Genomic DNA, 13,757 nt, shown 5'->3' with positions numbered 1-13,757 from the left:
CAAAGCAACTTGCTTCCTCCTAAAAATGTATTATCATTTCTACATTTTAAGAAAGCTGGTAAGTATTTCGTGTTTATGACAGTAGGTGAAAATGCTGCACCATTGCCTAGCAGCTTTATTAAAAAAACAATGAAAAATGTCGAGATTGACCATTACTCTTCTCCAACTATTGGGCAAAAACTAAGGGGAGAGGAAAATCAGTAACCTTTCAAAACCGATGATCTTTACCAGATATCAGAAAGAAACTGAATTTCATTACATCTTAGACTCAGAAGCTCTCAATAACAAGTTATCAAGATGTTTAAAAGCAAAAAGATTCACAATATGAAGTCTGAATAATGATGATATTGGAAAAACAAGATTGTGGACAAAGCATCCAAAAATATTATTGAGGTTTTACCTTGGACACAACCATGGTCTGTTACAAAAGTAGATCATACATACAAAGGTATAAAGAACATTAAGTTTTTAGCTGAAGGCAGCAGTCCTTTAAAGGGACATCCCCGGCAATCCAATGAATAGTAGAATTTAAGTATATTAAGCTCATGATAATGTTGAAGAATGTGATATCTTACTCAGTAGAGTCTTCCTCGACTACGATTTCCTCGTGTTCCCCAACCTCGGCCACCTCTACTTCCCCTGAAGGCTCCTCTAATAATTAAAGTTGCCCAAATTGGATGGCGGCCTAGAGGGTGGCTGCATTCCATGTTGCTCCAGGACTCAGGATTCAAAAGAGGAGATATTGAGACACTTGGGACCAACTCGAAGCAGCCGGGTGACTCTCACCCGTTGGGAAGCCGTCCCGGATGGGACGGTGGTCCCGGAACACAGGAAACTTTGTGAAGTAGAGCTGCCAGCGAGACGCCCCTCCCCCTGCTGGAGCACTGAACTCGGACAACTGGGAGCACCGTAAAGGAGGCCGCTGGGCACAGCGCTGGGACTTGGAGCAACCACTGGGGCTTCGGCGGCTGCCCAGGGGAGGAGTGGCGAGGAGAGCTGTGTGGACTCAGGACACCGGGGCCTGCCCTGAGGAGGAGGAGGAGGAGTGTGGCCGTGTGGATTCGGAGTGACAGCACCAGAGCTACAGGCGGTTCTCAGAGGAGAAGCTCTGCGGCGAGCTGTTTGGACTCAGGGCGACTGCTTCTAAACACCGGGGCCGGCCCTGAGGACGAGGAGGAGGAAGAGGAGCGCAGCCACTTGGATTCGGGGTGACTGCACCAGAGCTACAGGCGGTTACCAGAGAAGGGGCTGCGTGGCAAGCTGTTTGGACTCAGACCACTTCTGAACACCGGGGCCTGCCCGGAGGACTAGGAGGAGGAGGAGGAGGAGCGCGGTGGATCATTTGGACTCGCAGTGACTGCATTAGCGCTCCAGGCGGCTGCTCAGAGGAGAAGGCGAGTGGTGAGTTGTTAGGACTTAAAGCAACCGCTCCTGAACACAGGGGGGCTGCCTGGAGGAGAAGCGTGGTGGGTCGCTTGGTCTTGAGTGGCCACACCAGAGCTCCGGGCGGTTGCCCAGAGGACCCGTGCAGCGGGTCACGTGGATTCAGAGCCACTCAGAGCGACCGCTCCTGAACACTAGGGGGGTTATCTGGAGAAGGAGGAGGAACGGGGAGGGTCACTTCGACTCGGAGTCATTGATTGCCCAGGGCTACGGGTGGTTGGTAGGAGGAGGAGGCACGAACTGAGTTTCTTGGATTCCTAGTGACCGCACCGGAATACTGGGCGGCGGTCTGGAGGAAGAGGCGAGTGGCGGGTCTCTGGGACTTAGAGCGATTGTACGGGGCCCCAGGAGGCTGCTCAGAGGAGGGGCCGCATAGCCAGGCGATTAGGTGCAGAGCAGGGTCCCAGGATCTAGGAGGCTTCTTGGTGGAAGAGCCGCACAGAGACAGGATTAGGGCGGAGCGAAGGTACCAGGCCTGCAGGCAGATTCTCTGAGGAGGGGCAGCCTAAGGAGATTCATCTGCGAAGGGTGAGGCTCCCAGGACCAGGAGGTAGGGCCGACCCCTGGGAACTTTGCAGAGAAAGGCAGCCCAGCCCAGGCGGTAGCTGTAAATTGAGGGGAACCTCTAGGAGGGAACTGACCAGCGAGACCTCCCCACCGGGTGAGTCTTCCCTGCTGGGTGAGGTTTTCCCACAAGGACGGTAAAACCAGAGACTCAGGCCCAAACAGGCCTTGCCTCAGCCCGCAGCCTAGGTCCCCTTTGGATGACCATTGGTCAACAAGTGGAGGCACCTCTGCCCACTAGCAGGGATTATACCCCACCTGAAGGCCACCACTCCTAGAGAGGCAGCTTCCTTGTGGAGCACCGCATTATCAACTTCCTCCAAGACTTCAGCCTACTGAAGGCTAAGGGGGGATATATATAGAAAACTTCAGGGACATTGTAAGTCAATAGAGGAAATCTGCAATATCTCAGCGGTCCACTGATACCTGAACAATATGAGAAAATAAGGAAAGAAAATGCTACAAACAAATCTAGATGTTACATCAATAAAACCCAATGACAGCATGGCAGAAGAAATGACAGAAAAGGAGTTCAGAATGTACATAATTAAAATGATCAGAGAAGCAAACGATGAGATGAAAGAGCAAATGCAAGCATTGAATGATCGCACCAATCAACAGTTAAAAGAGCAAATACAGGAAGCAAAAGATCATTTCAATAAAGAGTTAGAGAAATTGAAAAAAACCAAACAGAAATCCTTGACATGAAGGAAACAATAAACCAAATTAAGAACTCCATAGAAAGCATATTCAGTAGGATAGAACACCTGGAAGACAGAACCTCAGACATTGAAGACAAAATATTTAACCTTGAAAACAAAGTTGAACAAACAGAGAAGATGGTAAGAAATCATGAACAGAATCTACAAGAACTATGGGATATCATGAAAAGGCCAAATTTAAGAATTATTGGGATTGAGGAAGGCCTAGAGAAACAAACCAAAGGAAGGAACAATTTATTCAATGAAATAATATCAGAAAATTTCCCAAATCTGAAGAATGAAATGGAAAATCAAGTTCAAGAGGCTTATAGGACTCCAAATACACAAAATTACAACAGACCCACACCAAGGGACATTATAATGAAAATACCGAACATACAAAATAAAGACAGAATTTTAAAGGCTGTGAGAGAAAAGAACCAAATTACATTCAGGGGGAAACCAATACGGATATCAGCAGATTTTTCAATCCAGACCCTAAAAGCTAGAAGGGCCTGGAACAACATTTTTCAAGCCCTGAAAGAAAATGGATGCCAACCAAGAATCTTATACCCAGCAAAACTTACCTTCAAATTTGACGATGAAATAAAATCCTTCCATGATAAACAAAAGCTAAAAGAATTTACAAAAAGAAAGCCAGCATTACAGAACATTCTCAGCAAAATATTCCATGAGGAAGAGATGAAAAACAAAGAAGCAAATCAGCAAAGGGAGGAATTATCCTAAAGGAATTGTCAAATAAAGGAGGAAACAAGTTATGTCAAACAAACAAACAAATAAAATTTTAAAAATGAACCAAATGACCGGGAAACCAAATCATATCTCTATAATAACCCTGAATGTTAATGGCCTGAATTCATCAATCAAAAGACATAGACTGGCAGATTGGATTAAAAAGAAAGATCCAACAATATGTTGCCTGCAAGAGACTCACCTCATAGAAAAAGATACCCATAGACTAAAGGTGAAAGGATGGGGAAAAACATACCATGCACATGGACTCAGCCAAAAAGCTGGAGTATCCATCCTCATTTCCGATAATGGGGACTTCAAGCCAAAGTTAGTCAGAAGGGATAAAGAAGGTCATTTCATACTGCTTAAGGGAAGCATAAATCAGCAAGATATAACAATCATAAACATCTATGCCCCAAACAGCGGCTCACCCATGTATGTCAAACAAATCCTTCTCAATTTCAGAAACCAAATAGACCATAACACAATAATACTAGGTGATTTTAACACACCTCTCTCACCACTGGACAGATCTTCCCGACAAAAATTGAACAAAGAAACCATAGATCTCAATAACACAATCAATAATTTAGACTTAACAGACATTTATAGAATATACCATCCAACCAAGAGCGAATACACTTTCTTCTCAGCAGCACATGGATCCTTCTCTAAAATAGACCATATATTACGCCACAAAGCTAATGTTAGCAAATACAAGACGATAGAGATGCTACCATGTATTCTATCAGATCATAATGGATTGAAGTTAGAAATAAATGAAAGAGTAAAACACAGAAACTATTCCAACATCTGGAGCTTAAACAATATGCTATTATATGATGAATGGATAACAGAAGATATTAGGAAGGAAATTAAAAAATTCTTAGAGGTCAATGAGAACAAAGAAACATCATATCAAAATCTCTGGGACACTATGAAACAGTACTTAGAGGGAAATTTATTTCATGGAGCGCATTTAATAAAAGAAGTAAAACTCAACAAATAAACCACCTAACACTATAGCTCAAAGCCCTAGAAAAAGAAGAACAGAACAGCACCAAAAGTAGTAGAAGACAGGAAATAGTTAAACTCAGAGCTGAAATCAATGAAATTGAAACAAAAGAAACAATACAAAAAATTGACAAAATAAATAGTTGGTTCTTCGAAAAAATAAACAAAATTGATAAACCTTTAGCCACACTAACAAAGAGAAGACGAGAGAAAACGCAAATCACTAAAATTCGGAATGAACGAGGAAATATCACAACAGAGAGGATTGAAATACAAAACATAATTAGAAGCTATTCTGAAAATCTATACTCCAACAAAATAGAAAATTTCGAAGACATCAACAGGTTTCTAGAGACATATGAATTGCCTAAACTGAACGAGGAGGACATACACAATTTAAATAGACCAATTTCAAGTACTGAAATAGAAGAAGTCATCAAAAGCCTACCAACAAAGAAAAGTCCGGGACCAGATGGGTTCTCAGCCGAGTTCTACAAAACCTTTAAAGAAGAGCTCATTCCAATACTTCTCAAAGTATTCCATAAAATAGAAGAGGAGGGACCCCTCCCAAACTCATTCTGTGAAGCCAATATCACCCTGATACCTAAACCAGACAGAGACTCATCAAGGAAAGAAAATTTCAGACCAATATCCTTAATGAACATCGATGCAAAAATTCTCAACAAAATTTTAGCAAATCACATACAAAAACATATTAAAAAGATAGTACACCATGATCAAGTGGGTTTCATCCCAGGGATGCAAGGTTGGTTCAACATCAGGAAATCAATAAACGTAATTCACCATATTAATAGACTTAAAGTCAAGAATCACATGATTATTTCAATAGATGCAGAAAAAGCATTTGATAAAATACAGCACCCCTTCATGCTCAAAACACTAGAAAAAATAGGGATAGTGGGAACATTCCTTAACATTGTAAAGGCCATTTATGCTAAGCCCATGGCTAATATCATTCTAAATGGTGAAAAACTGAAAGCATTCCCCCTAAAAACTGGAACAAGGCAGGGATGCCCTCTTTCACCACTTCTATTCAACATCGTTCTTGAGACTGTGGCCAGAGCAATTAGACAAACCAAAGAAATTAAAGGGATACGAATTGGGAAAGAAGAACTCAAACTATCCCTGTTCGCTGATGACATGATTATATATTTAGAGGAACCTGGAAATTCCACCAGAAAACTCTTAGAACTCATAAGTGAATTTAGTAAAGTAGCAGGTTACAAGATCAATGCCCATAAATCCAATGCATTTTTATACATAAGTGATGAATCTTCAGAAAGAGAAATTAGGAAAACTACCCCATTCACAATAGCCTCGAAAAAAATAAAATACTTGGGAATCGATCTCACAAAAGAGGTGAAAGACCTCTACAATGAGAACTATACAACACTAAAGAAAGAAATTAAAGAACACCTTAGAAGATGGAAAGATCTTCCATGTTCTTGGATAGGAAGAATTAATATTGTCAAAATGGCCATACTTCCTAAAGTGCTATACAAATTCAATGCAATTCCAATTAAAATCCCAATGACGTACCTTACAGAAATAGAGCAAACAATTATGAAATTCATCTGGAAGAATAAGAAACCCAGAATAGCTAAAGCAATCCTTAGCAGGAAGAGTGAAACGGGGGGTATTGCAATACCAGATCTTCAACTCTACTACAAAGCAATAGTAACAAAAACGGCATGGTATTGGGTACCAAAATAGAAAGGTAGATCAATGGTACAGAATAGAGGACACGGACACAAACCCAAATAAATACAATTTTCTCATACTAGACAAAGGGGCCAAAAATATGCAATGGAGAAAAGATAGCCTCTTCAACAAATGGTGCTGGGAGAATTGGAAATCCATATGCAACAGAATGAAACTAAACCCATATCTCTCACCATGCACCAAACTAAACTCAAAATGGATTAAGGACCTCGGAATCAGACCAGAGACCCTGCAGATTATAGAAGAAAAAGTAGGTCCAAATCTTCACCTTGTTGGTCTAGGATCAGACTTCCTTAACAGGACTCCCATAGCACAAGAAATAAAAGCTAGAATCAACCACTGGGATAGATTCAAACTATAAAGCTTTCTCTCAGCAAAGGAAACTATCAGCAATACGAAGAAAGAGCCTACAGAGTGGGAGAATATCTTTGTCAATCATACTTCAGATAGAGCACTAATCTCCAAAATCTATAAAGAACTCAAAAAACTCTCCTCCAAGAATTCAAATAATCCAGTCGGCAAATGGGCTAAGGAAATGAATAGACACTTCACAGAAGAAGATCTACAAGCAATCAACAAACATATGGAAAAATGTTCAACATCTCTAGTAATAAGAGAAATGCAAATCAAAACCACCCTAAGATTCCATCTCACCCCAATTAGAATGGCGATTATCAAGAATACGAGCAACAATAGGTGTTGGCGAGGATGTGGGGAGAAAGGTACATACATTTCTGGTGGGGCTGCAAATTAGTGCAGCCACTCTGGAAAGCAGTGTGGAGATTCCTTAGAAAACTCGGAATGGACCCTCCATTTGACCCAGCTATCCCACTCCTTGGCCTATACCCAAAGGACTTAAAATCAGCATACTACAGAGATACAGCCACATCAATATTCATAGCTGCTCAATTCACAATAGCGAGACTGTGGAACCAACCTAGATGCCTTTCAATTGATGAGTGGATAAAGAAACTGTGGTATATATATACAATGGAATATTACTCAGCCATAAAGAATGATAAAATTATGGCATTTGCAGGCAAATGGATGAAATTGGAGAATATCATGCTAAGTGAGATAAGCCAATCTCAAAAAGCCAAAGGACGAATGATATCGCTAATAAGTGGAGGATGACACATAATGGGGGGGAGGGAAGGGTTAGTGTTAGGGTTAGAGTTAGGGTTAGGGAGGGGGGCAAGTATGGAAGAAGGAAGTACTGTATAGAGGGTAAAGAGGGGTGGGAGGGGTGGGGGGAAGGGAAAAAATAACAGAATGAATCAAACAACATTACTCTATGTAAATTTATGATTACACAAATGGTATGCCTTTACGCCATGTACAGAGAAACAACATGTATCCCATTTGTTTACAATAAAAAAAAAAAAAGTTGCCCAAATTGCTGCTATATTTCCCACTGGGGGGGTTATAAATCTGCCTGGCATCCCTTTTTGGTCCTGCTGGAGATTTCTTGGGTGGTGAACCTGAGGTTGTATGTTCGTTGGCTCTCTTTTGCCTAATCTCAACCTTCTGTACAGGTTTCCAGGATAATGTTACTGTGCTATTATATGAAGGAGGAATATGGAAGAGATCCTTGATTAAAACATTGATATTGTTCGTTATTTTCAATGCAACAACTTTAATCTTATTCTCTTCTGTTTTTAAGGCCTCGCCTGTTTTACCCTGGAGAGCCAAGCGAAGTTATCTAATATAAACCTGCAGGCCCCGTGCAAAGTACTGCAGCCTGATTTTGAAATCTTTGAGCTTTTCTGCATTCAGTTTGGCTGTTAAGAAATCTGGAAGTTTTCGGCCCAACTGATGAAAACTGTACAACAAACATTCCACATAACTGAACTGCAGCTTGGGTTCTTCATTACCAGCATTCTCCCCATTTTCTGCTTCTTCTGGAGGGAGAGGCATGTATTCCAACAACTTATCAAATAGTTTTCTTAAATTTGTTTCTAGCTTCTCCATATCACCACAAAATGAACTCATCTCCGCCAACAATTTTAATACCTCTAACTGTATATCCAGACCCTCCACAGGGGTAGTCAATGTACTGAGGTTAGGGAGAACTTGCTCACAGAAATAAGTCACGAATCTTGTGGAATGGACATTTTTAGAGAAGAGGGTTACTGCCTGCTGCCTGCACTGTAAGAGCCTGTCCACACAGTCAGGATCGGAGGGGTTGAAGGTCTGTTCTAGGTCAGCCTGTTCGGCCACCAGCTCGACCAACTGCTGTCTTCCACTCACTGTCTGTAAGCTTTTTAATCCAGATAGTATCTTCATGAACAGAACAAATTCTTCACCAGTCACATCTTCCAAGACCTTTTTAGACTCGGTTAAGATAAGCTCCTCTACTTCCTTTGTTAAGACTTCATCTGGTAAAGTCTTGAGTTTTGTAGAAAGGAATTTAATTGCTCGTTCCCTAACAATGTCCTCTCCTTGAAGTATTTGGCTAAACAAGCCACCTAAAATTCCTTTTGCATCCATCTTAAATATACTTAACAGGGCATTGTTTACCAAGTTAAATTCTGCAGAGTCATCTGTCTGCAAAAGTTGGGTTAGTATATCTGCCACTCGGGGAAGATTTTCTCCTGTGGCAAATTGAGGCAGCTCTTTAATTGCTTGGCGTCGAATTGATACATCTTCATCCTCACAGAGGTCTAACTGTGCATTGATAGCAGAATCAGCCAATTCTGGAAAATGCTTAAAGAATTTAGGAATAAACTGAGCTGCTAATCGTTTTTCCTTTGTACCGCCTTTCACGCCATCCAATATCACTTGATAGGCATCTTTATGCTCTCTGGCAAAGGCTGGCCCACTTGCTCCGTGGCATCGGCTAGGATGCCATAGTTGCGGTAAAGCTCCTCCACCGTGGGCATGGTGAGCGACAAGCCCAGGGCCCGCTCCTGCTGTCGAAGTCGCCGCCTCTGAACTTCTCCAAGCCCACGACCCGAACTATTACGCCTCCAGCTGCCGCCAGTGCCGCCGCTAGTCACCGCCCACAGCGGCTAACATTTTTTCATTTATCTGTTGATTGCTTGTAGATCTTCCTCTCTAAAGTGTCTTCTCAGTTCCTTAGCCCATTTATTGATTGGGTTCTTTGTATTTTTGGTATAAAGTTTTTTGAGTTCTTTATAAATTCTGGAGATTAGTGCTCTATCTGAAGTGTGTATGGTGAAGATTTTCTCCCACTCTGTGGGCTCTCTTCACATTGACTTTTTTCTTTGCTGAGAAGGATTTAGTTTGAATCCATTCAATTTATTGATTCTTGCTTTTATTTCTTGTGCTTTGGGAGTCTTGTTAAATAAGTCTGATCCTAAGCCAACATGAAGATTTGGGCCTATTTTGTCTTCTATTTGGTACAGGGTCTCTGGGCTAATTCCTAAGTCCTTGATTCATTTTGAGTTGAGTTTTATGCAGGGTGAGAGATACAGGTTTAATTTCACTTTGCTGCAGATGGATTTCCAGTTTTCCCAACACCACTTGTTAAAGAGGCTATCTTTTCTCCATTGTATGTTTTTGGCACCTTTGTCTAGTACGAGATAATTGTACATATGTGAGTTTGTCTCTGCATCTTCTATTCTGTACCATTGGTCTACCTGTCTATTTTGGTGTCAATACCATGCCATTTTTGTTATTATTGCTCTGTAGTATAGTTTAAGGTCTGGTATTGTGATGCATCCTGCTTCACTCTTCCTGCTAAGGATTGCTTTGGCTATTCTGGGTCTCTTCTTCCAAATGAATTTCATGATTGCTTGTTCTATATCTATGAGGTACATCATTGAGATTTTAATTGGAATTGCATTGAATCCAAATTAGCACTTTTGGTAGTATGGCCATTTTGACAATATTAATTCTGCCCATCCAAGAACATTGGAGATCTTTCCATCTTCAATTTCTTTCTTTAGTGTTCTGTAGCTTTCATTATAGAGGTCTTTCACCTCTTTTGTTAGATTGATTCCCAAGTATTTTATTTTTTTGAGGGCATTATGAATGGGTAGTTTTCCTAATTTCTCTTTCAGAGGATTCATCACTTATAACTAGAAACTCATTAGATTTATGAGTGTTGATTTTTATATCCTGCTACTTTGCTGAATTCATTTATTCTAGGATTTTTCTGTTGGAATTTTTTTGGATCCTCTAAATATAGAATCATTCATCAGCAAATAGTGACAGCTTGAGATTTTCTTTTCCTATCTGTATCCCTTTTAATTTCTTTGGTTTGTCTAATTGCTCTGGCTAGAGTTTCAAGAACGACGTTGAATAGAAGTGGTGAAAGAGGGCATATCTGTCTTGTTCCAGTTTTTATTCTCCATTTAGAATGATATTAGCTGTGGGCTTAGCATAGATAGCCTTTACAATGTTGGTATGTTCCTACTATCCCTATTCTTTCTATTGTTTTGAGCATGAAGGGGTGCTGCATTTTATCAAATGCTTTTTCTGCATCTATTGAAATGATCATATGATTCTTAACTTTAAGTCTAATGATGTGATAAATTACATTTATTGATTTCCATATATTGAACCAGTCTTGCATCCCCCAGATAAACCCCACTTGATCATGGTGCACTACCTAATGCTTTTGCACATGATTTACCAGATTTTGTTAAGAGTTATTGCTTCTATTTTCATCAAGGATATTGGTCCGAAGTTTTCTTTCCTTGATGTGTCTTTTTCTGGCGTTGGTATCAGGGTGATACTAGCTTCATAAAATGAGTTTGGAAAGGTTCCCTCCTATTTTATTTCATGGAATACTATAAGTAGTATTGGTGTTGTAGAACTAGGCTGAGTCCTTCTGGTTCTAGATTTTCTTGGTGGGTAGACTTTTGATGGCTTCTATTTCATTACTTGAAATTGATCTGTTTAAATTGTGTATGTCTTCCTGATTCAGTTTGGGAGGTTCATATGTCTCTAAAAATTTGTCAATGTCTTCGATATTTCCTGTTTTGTTGGAGTATAGATTTTCAAAATACCTTCTAATTATGTTTTGTGTTTCAATAGTGTCTGTCATACTTCCTTTTTCATCCCAAATTTTAGTAATTTGAGTTTTCTCTCTCCTCCTCTTTAGTGTGGCTAAGGATTTATCAATTTTGTTCTTCAAAGAACCAAGTTTTTGTTTTAATGTTTTCAATCGTTTCTTTTGTTTTAATTTCATTGATTCCAGCCCTGACTTTAATTCCTTTCTTCTACTTTTGGTGTTGATCTGTTCTTTTTCTAGCACTTTGAGGCGTAATGTTAGGTCATTTATTTGTTGACTCTTTATTCTTTTACTGAATGTGCTCCATTCAATGAATTTTTCTCTTAGTACTGCTTCCATAATATCCCAGAGATTTTGGTAGGTTGTATTGTTCTTATTTACCTCTAAGAATTTTATCTCCTCCCTGATGTCTTCTGTTATCCATGCTTCATTTAATAGCATATTATTTAATCTCCAGGTGTAGGAGTAGTTCCTGTTTTTATCATTGACTTATAATTTCCATTATGATCTGATAGAATACAAGGTAGTATCCCTATTGTTTTTGTATTTGTGAAGAGTTGCTTTGTAGCATAACATGTGGTCTGTTTTATAAAAGGATCCTTGTGCTGCTGAGAAAAAAGTGTATTTGTTCATTGATGGATGGAATATTCTATATGTCTAAATTATTGATGATATTATTGAGTTCTATGGTTTCTTTGTTTAGTTTTTGTTTGGAAGATCTATCCAGTGGTGAGAGAAGTGTTAAAGTCACCCAATATTAGCATATTGTGGTCTATTTGATTCCTGAGATTGAGAAGGATTTGTTTGATATACATAGATGCTCCACTGTTTGGGCCATAAATATTTACAATTATGTCTTGTTGATTTATGGTACCCTTAAGCAGTGAGCAATGTTTTTCCTCATCCCTTCTGACTAACTTTGGCTTGAAGTCCCCTTTATCTGATATGATGAAAACCCCTGCTTTTATACTGAGTTCATGTGCAAGGTATGTTTTTTTCCCCTGTCCTTTCACCTTCAGTCTGTGGATGTTTTTTCCTGTGAGATGAGTCTCTTGAAGGCAGTATGTCGTTGGATCTTTTTTTTAATCCAATCTGCCAGTCTGTCTTTTCAATCTAGGCCATTAACATTCAGGGTTATTATTGAGATATGATTTGTATTCCCAGTCATTTTGGCTTATTTTAGTTTTTAACTTGACTTGATTTCTCCTTTGATTGGCTTTTCCTTTAGTGTAGTTCCTCCCTTTGCTGATTTTCATTGTTTTTCATTTCCTCCTCATGGAATATTTTGCTGAGAATGTTCTGTGGTGCAGGCTTTCTATTTGTAAATTCTTTTAACTTTTGTTTATCATGGAAGTATTTTATTTGATCAAACCTGAAGTTTAGTTTTGCTGGGTATAGGATTCTTGGTTGGCATCCATGTTCTTTCAGAGCTTGAAATATGTTGTTCCAGGCCCCCCCTAGCTTTTAGGGTCTGAACTGAGAAATCTGATATCCCTATTGGTTTCCCCCATATGTAATCTGATACTTTTCTCTTGCACTTTTTAAAACTCTATAATGAAAATGCCCAACATACAAAAATACAAAAAGATAATGTGCCTTGGTGTGGATCATTGTAATTTTGTACATTTGGTGTCCTATAAGCCTCTCGTATTTAATTTTCCATTTCATTCTTCAGATTTGGGAATTTTCTGATAATTCATTGAAATAGATTGTTTATTCCTTTGGTTTGTATCTTTGTGCCTTCCTCACTCCCAATAATTCTTAAATTTGGTCTTTTCATGTTATCCCATAGTTGTTGGAGGTTCTGCTCATGATTTCTTACCATCTGTGTGATCAACTTTAATTTCAAGATTAAATATTTTGTCCTCATTGTCTGAGGTTGTCTTCCAAGTGACAACCAAGTTCAAGTTGTCTGTTGGTGATACTTTCTATTGCTTTTTATTTGGATTATTGTTTCCTTTATTTCAAGGATTTTTGTTTTTGTTTTTCAGAATCTCTTTATTGAAAGGATCTTTTGCTTCCTGAATTTGCTCTTTTAATGGATTATTGGAGAGATTATTCATTGCCTGCATTTGTTCTATTATATCATACTTTACTTCCTGGATCATTTTAATTATGTACATTCTGAACTCCTTTTCTGACGTTTCTTCTACCATGCTGTCAATGGATTCTATTAATATAGCAATTGGTTAATTTGGGGTGTTTTCTTCCCTTGTTTTTGCATGTTGTTCATGTATCTTACCCTCTAGCAGGGCAGATCTAAGGTATTAACCCCTATAGGGTTATAGTGTTCCTGCAGGTTTCCAATACCTCTCCTTTAAGGGGGAGATCCATATTAGCAGCACCCAATACCAACAATATGCAGCCTTAAACCAAACAACTCCTATTAGGAGGTTGAGAGTACTGTCGTAATAAACAGATGATGAGTTTGATTATCTACAGCATAAACAATAGGTTTGCAATAGAGTCTACAATTTCTAATGGTGGACAAAGGAGGTGGGGAGGGGTGTGGAATGTAATGTTAATGAGATAAGTAAGTATAAAGAGGTACTAGATCA

The 13,757-nt window shown here is 39.4% G+C and overlaps 1 pseudogene across 1 annotated transcript; it reads right to left on the bottom strand.

The window, feature by feature from the left end:
• Positions 1-340: 340 nt before the first annotated feature.
• On the bottom strand, positions 341-9,100 carry LOC306664685 (apoptosis inhibitor 5-like; annotated as a pseudogene). Its single transcript has 2 exons — positions 7,589-9,100; positions 341-685 (listed from the first exon to the last, which is right to left on the bottom strand). The product of its transcript is annotated as an apoptosis inhibitor 5-like (transcript).
• Positions 9,101-13,757: the final 4,657 nt, after the last annotated feature.

Source organism: Sciurus vulgaris (genome assembly GCF_902686455.1).
Source record: "Sciurus vulgaris genome assembly, chromosome: 6".
In the NCBI taxonomy this organism is placed as follows: Eukaryota; Metazoa; Chordata; class Mammalia; order Rodentia; family Sciuridae; genus Sciurus; species Sciurus vulgaris.
Note: the sequence above shows the minus strand (reverse complement) of the source record. Positions and strands in the feature narration are given on the sequence as shown.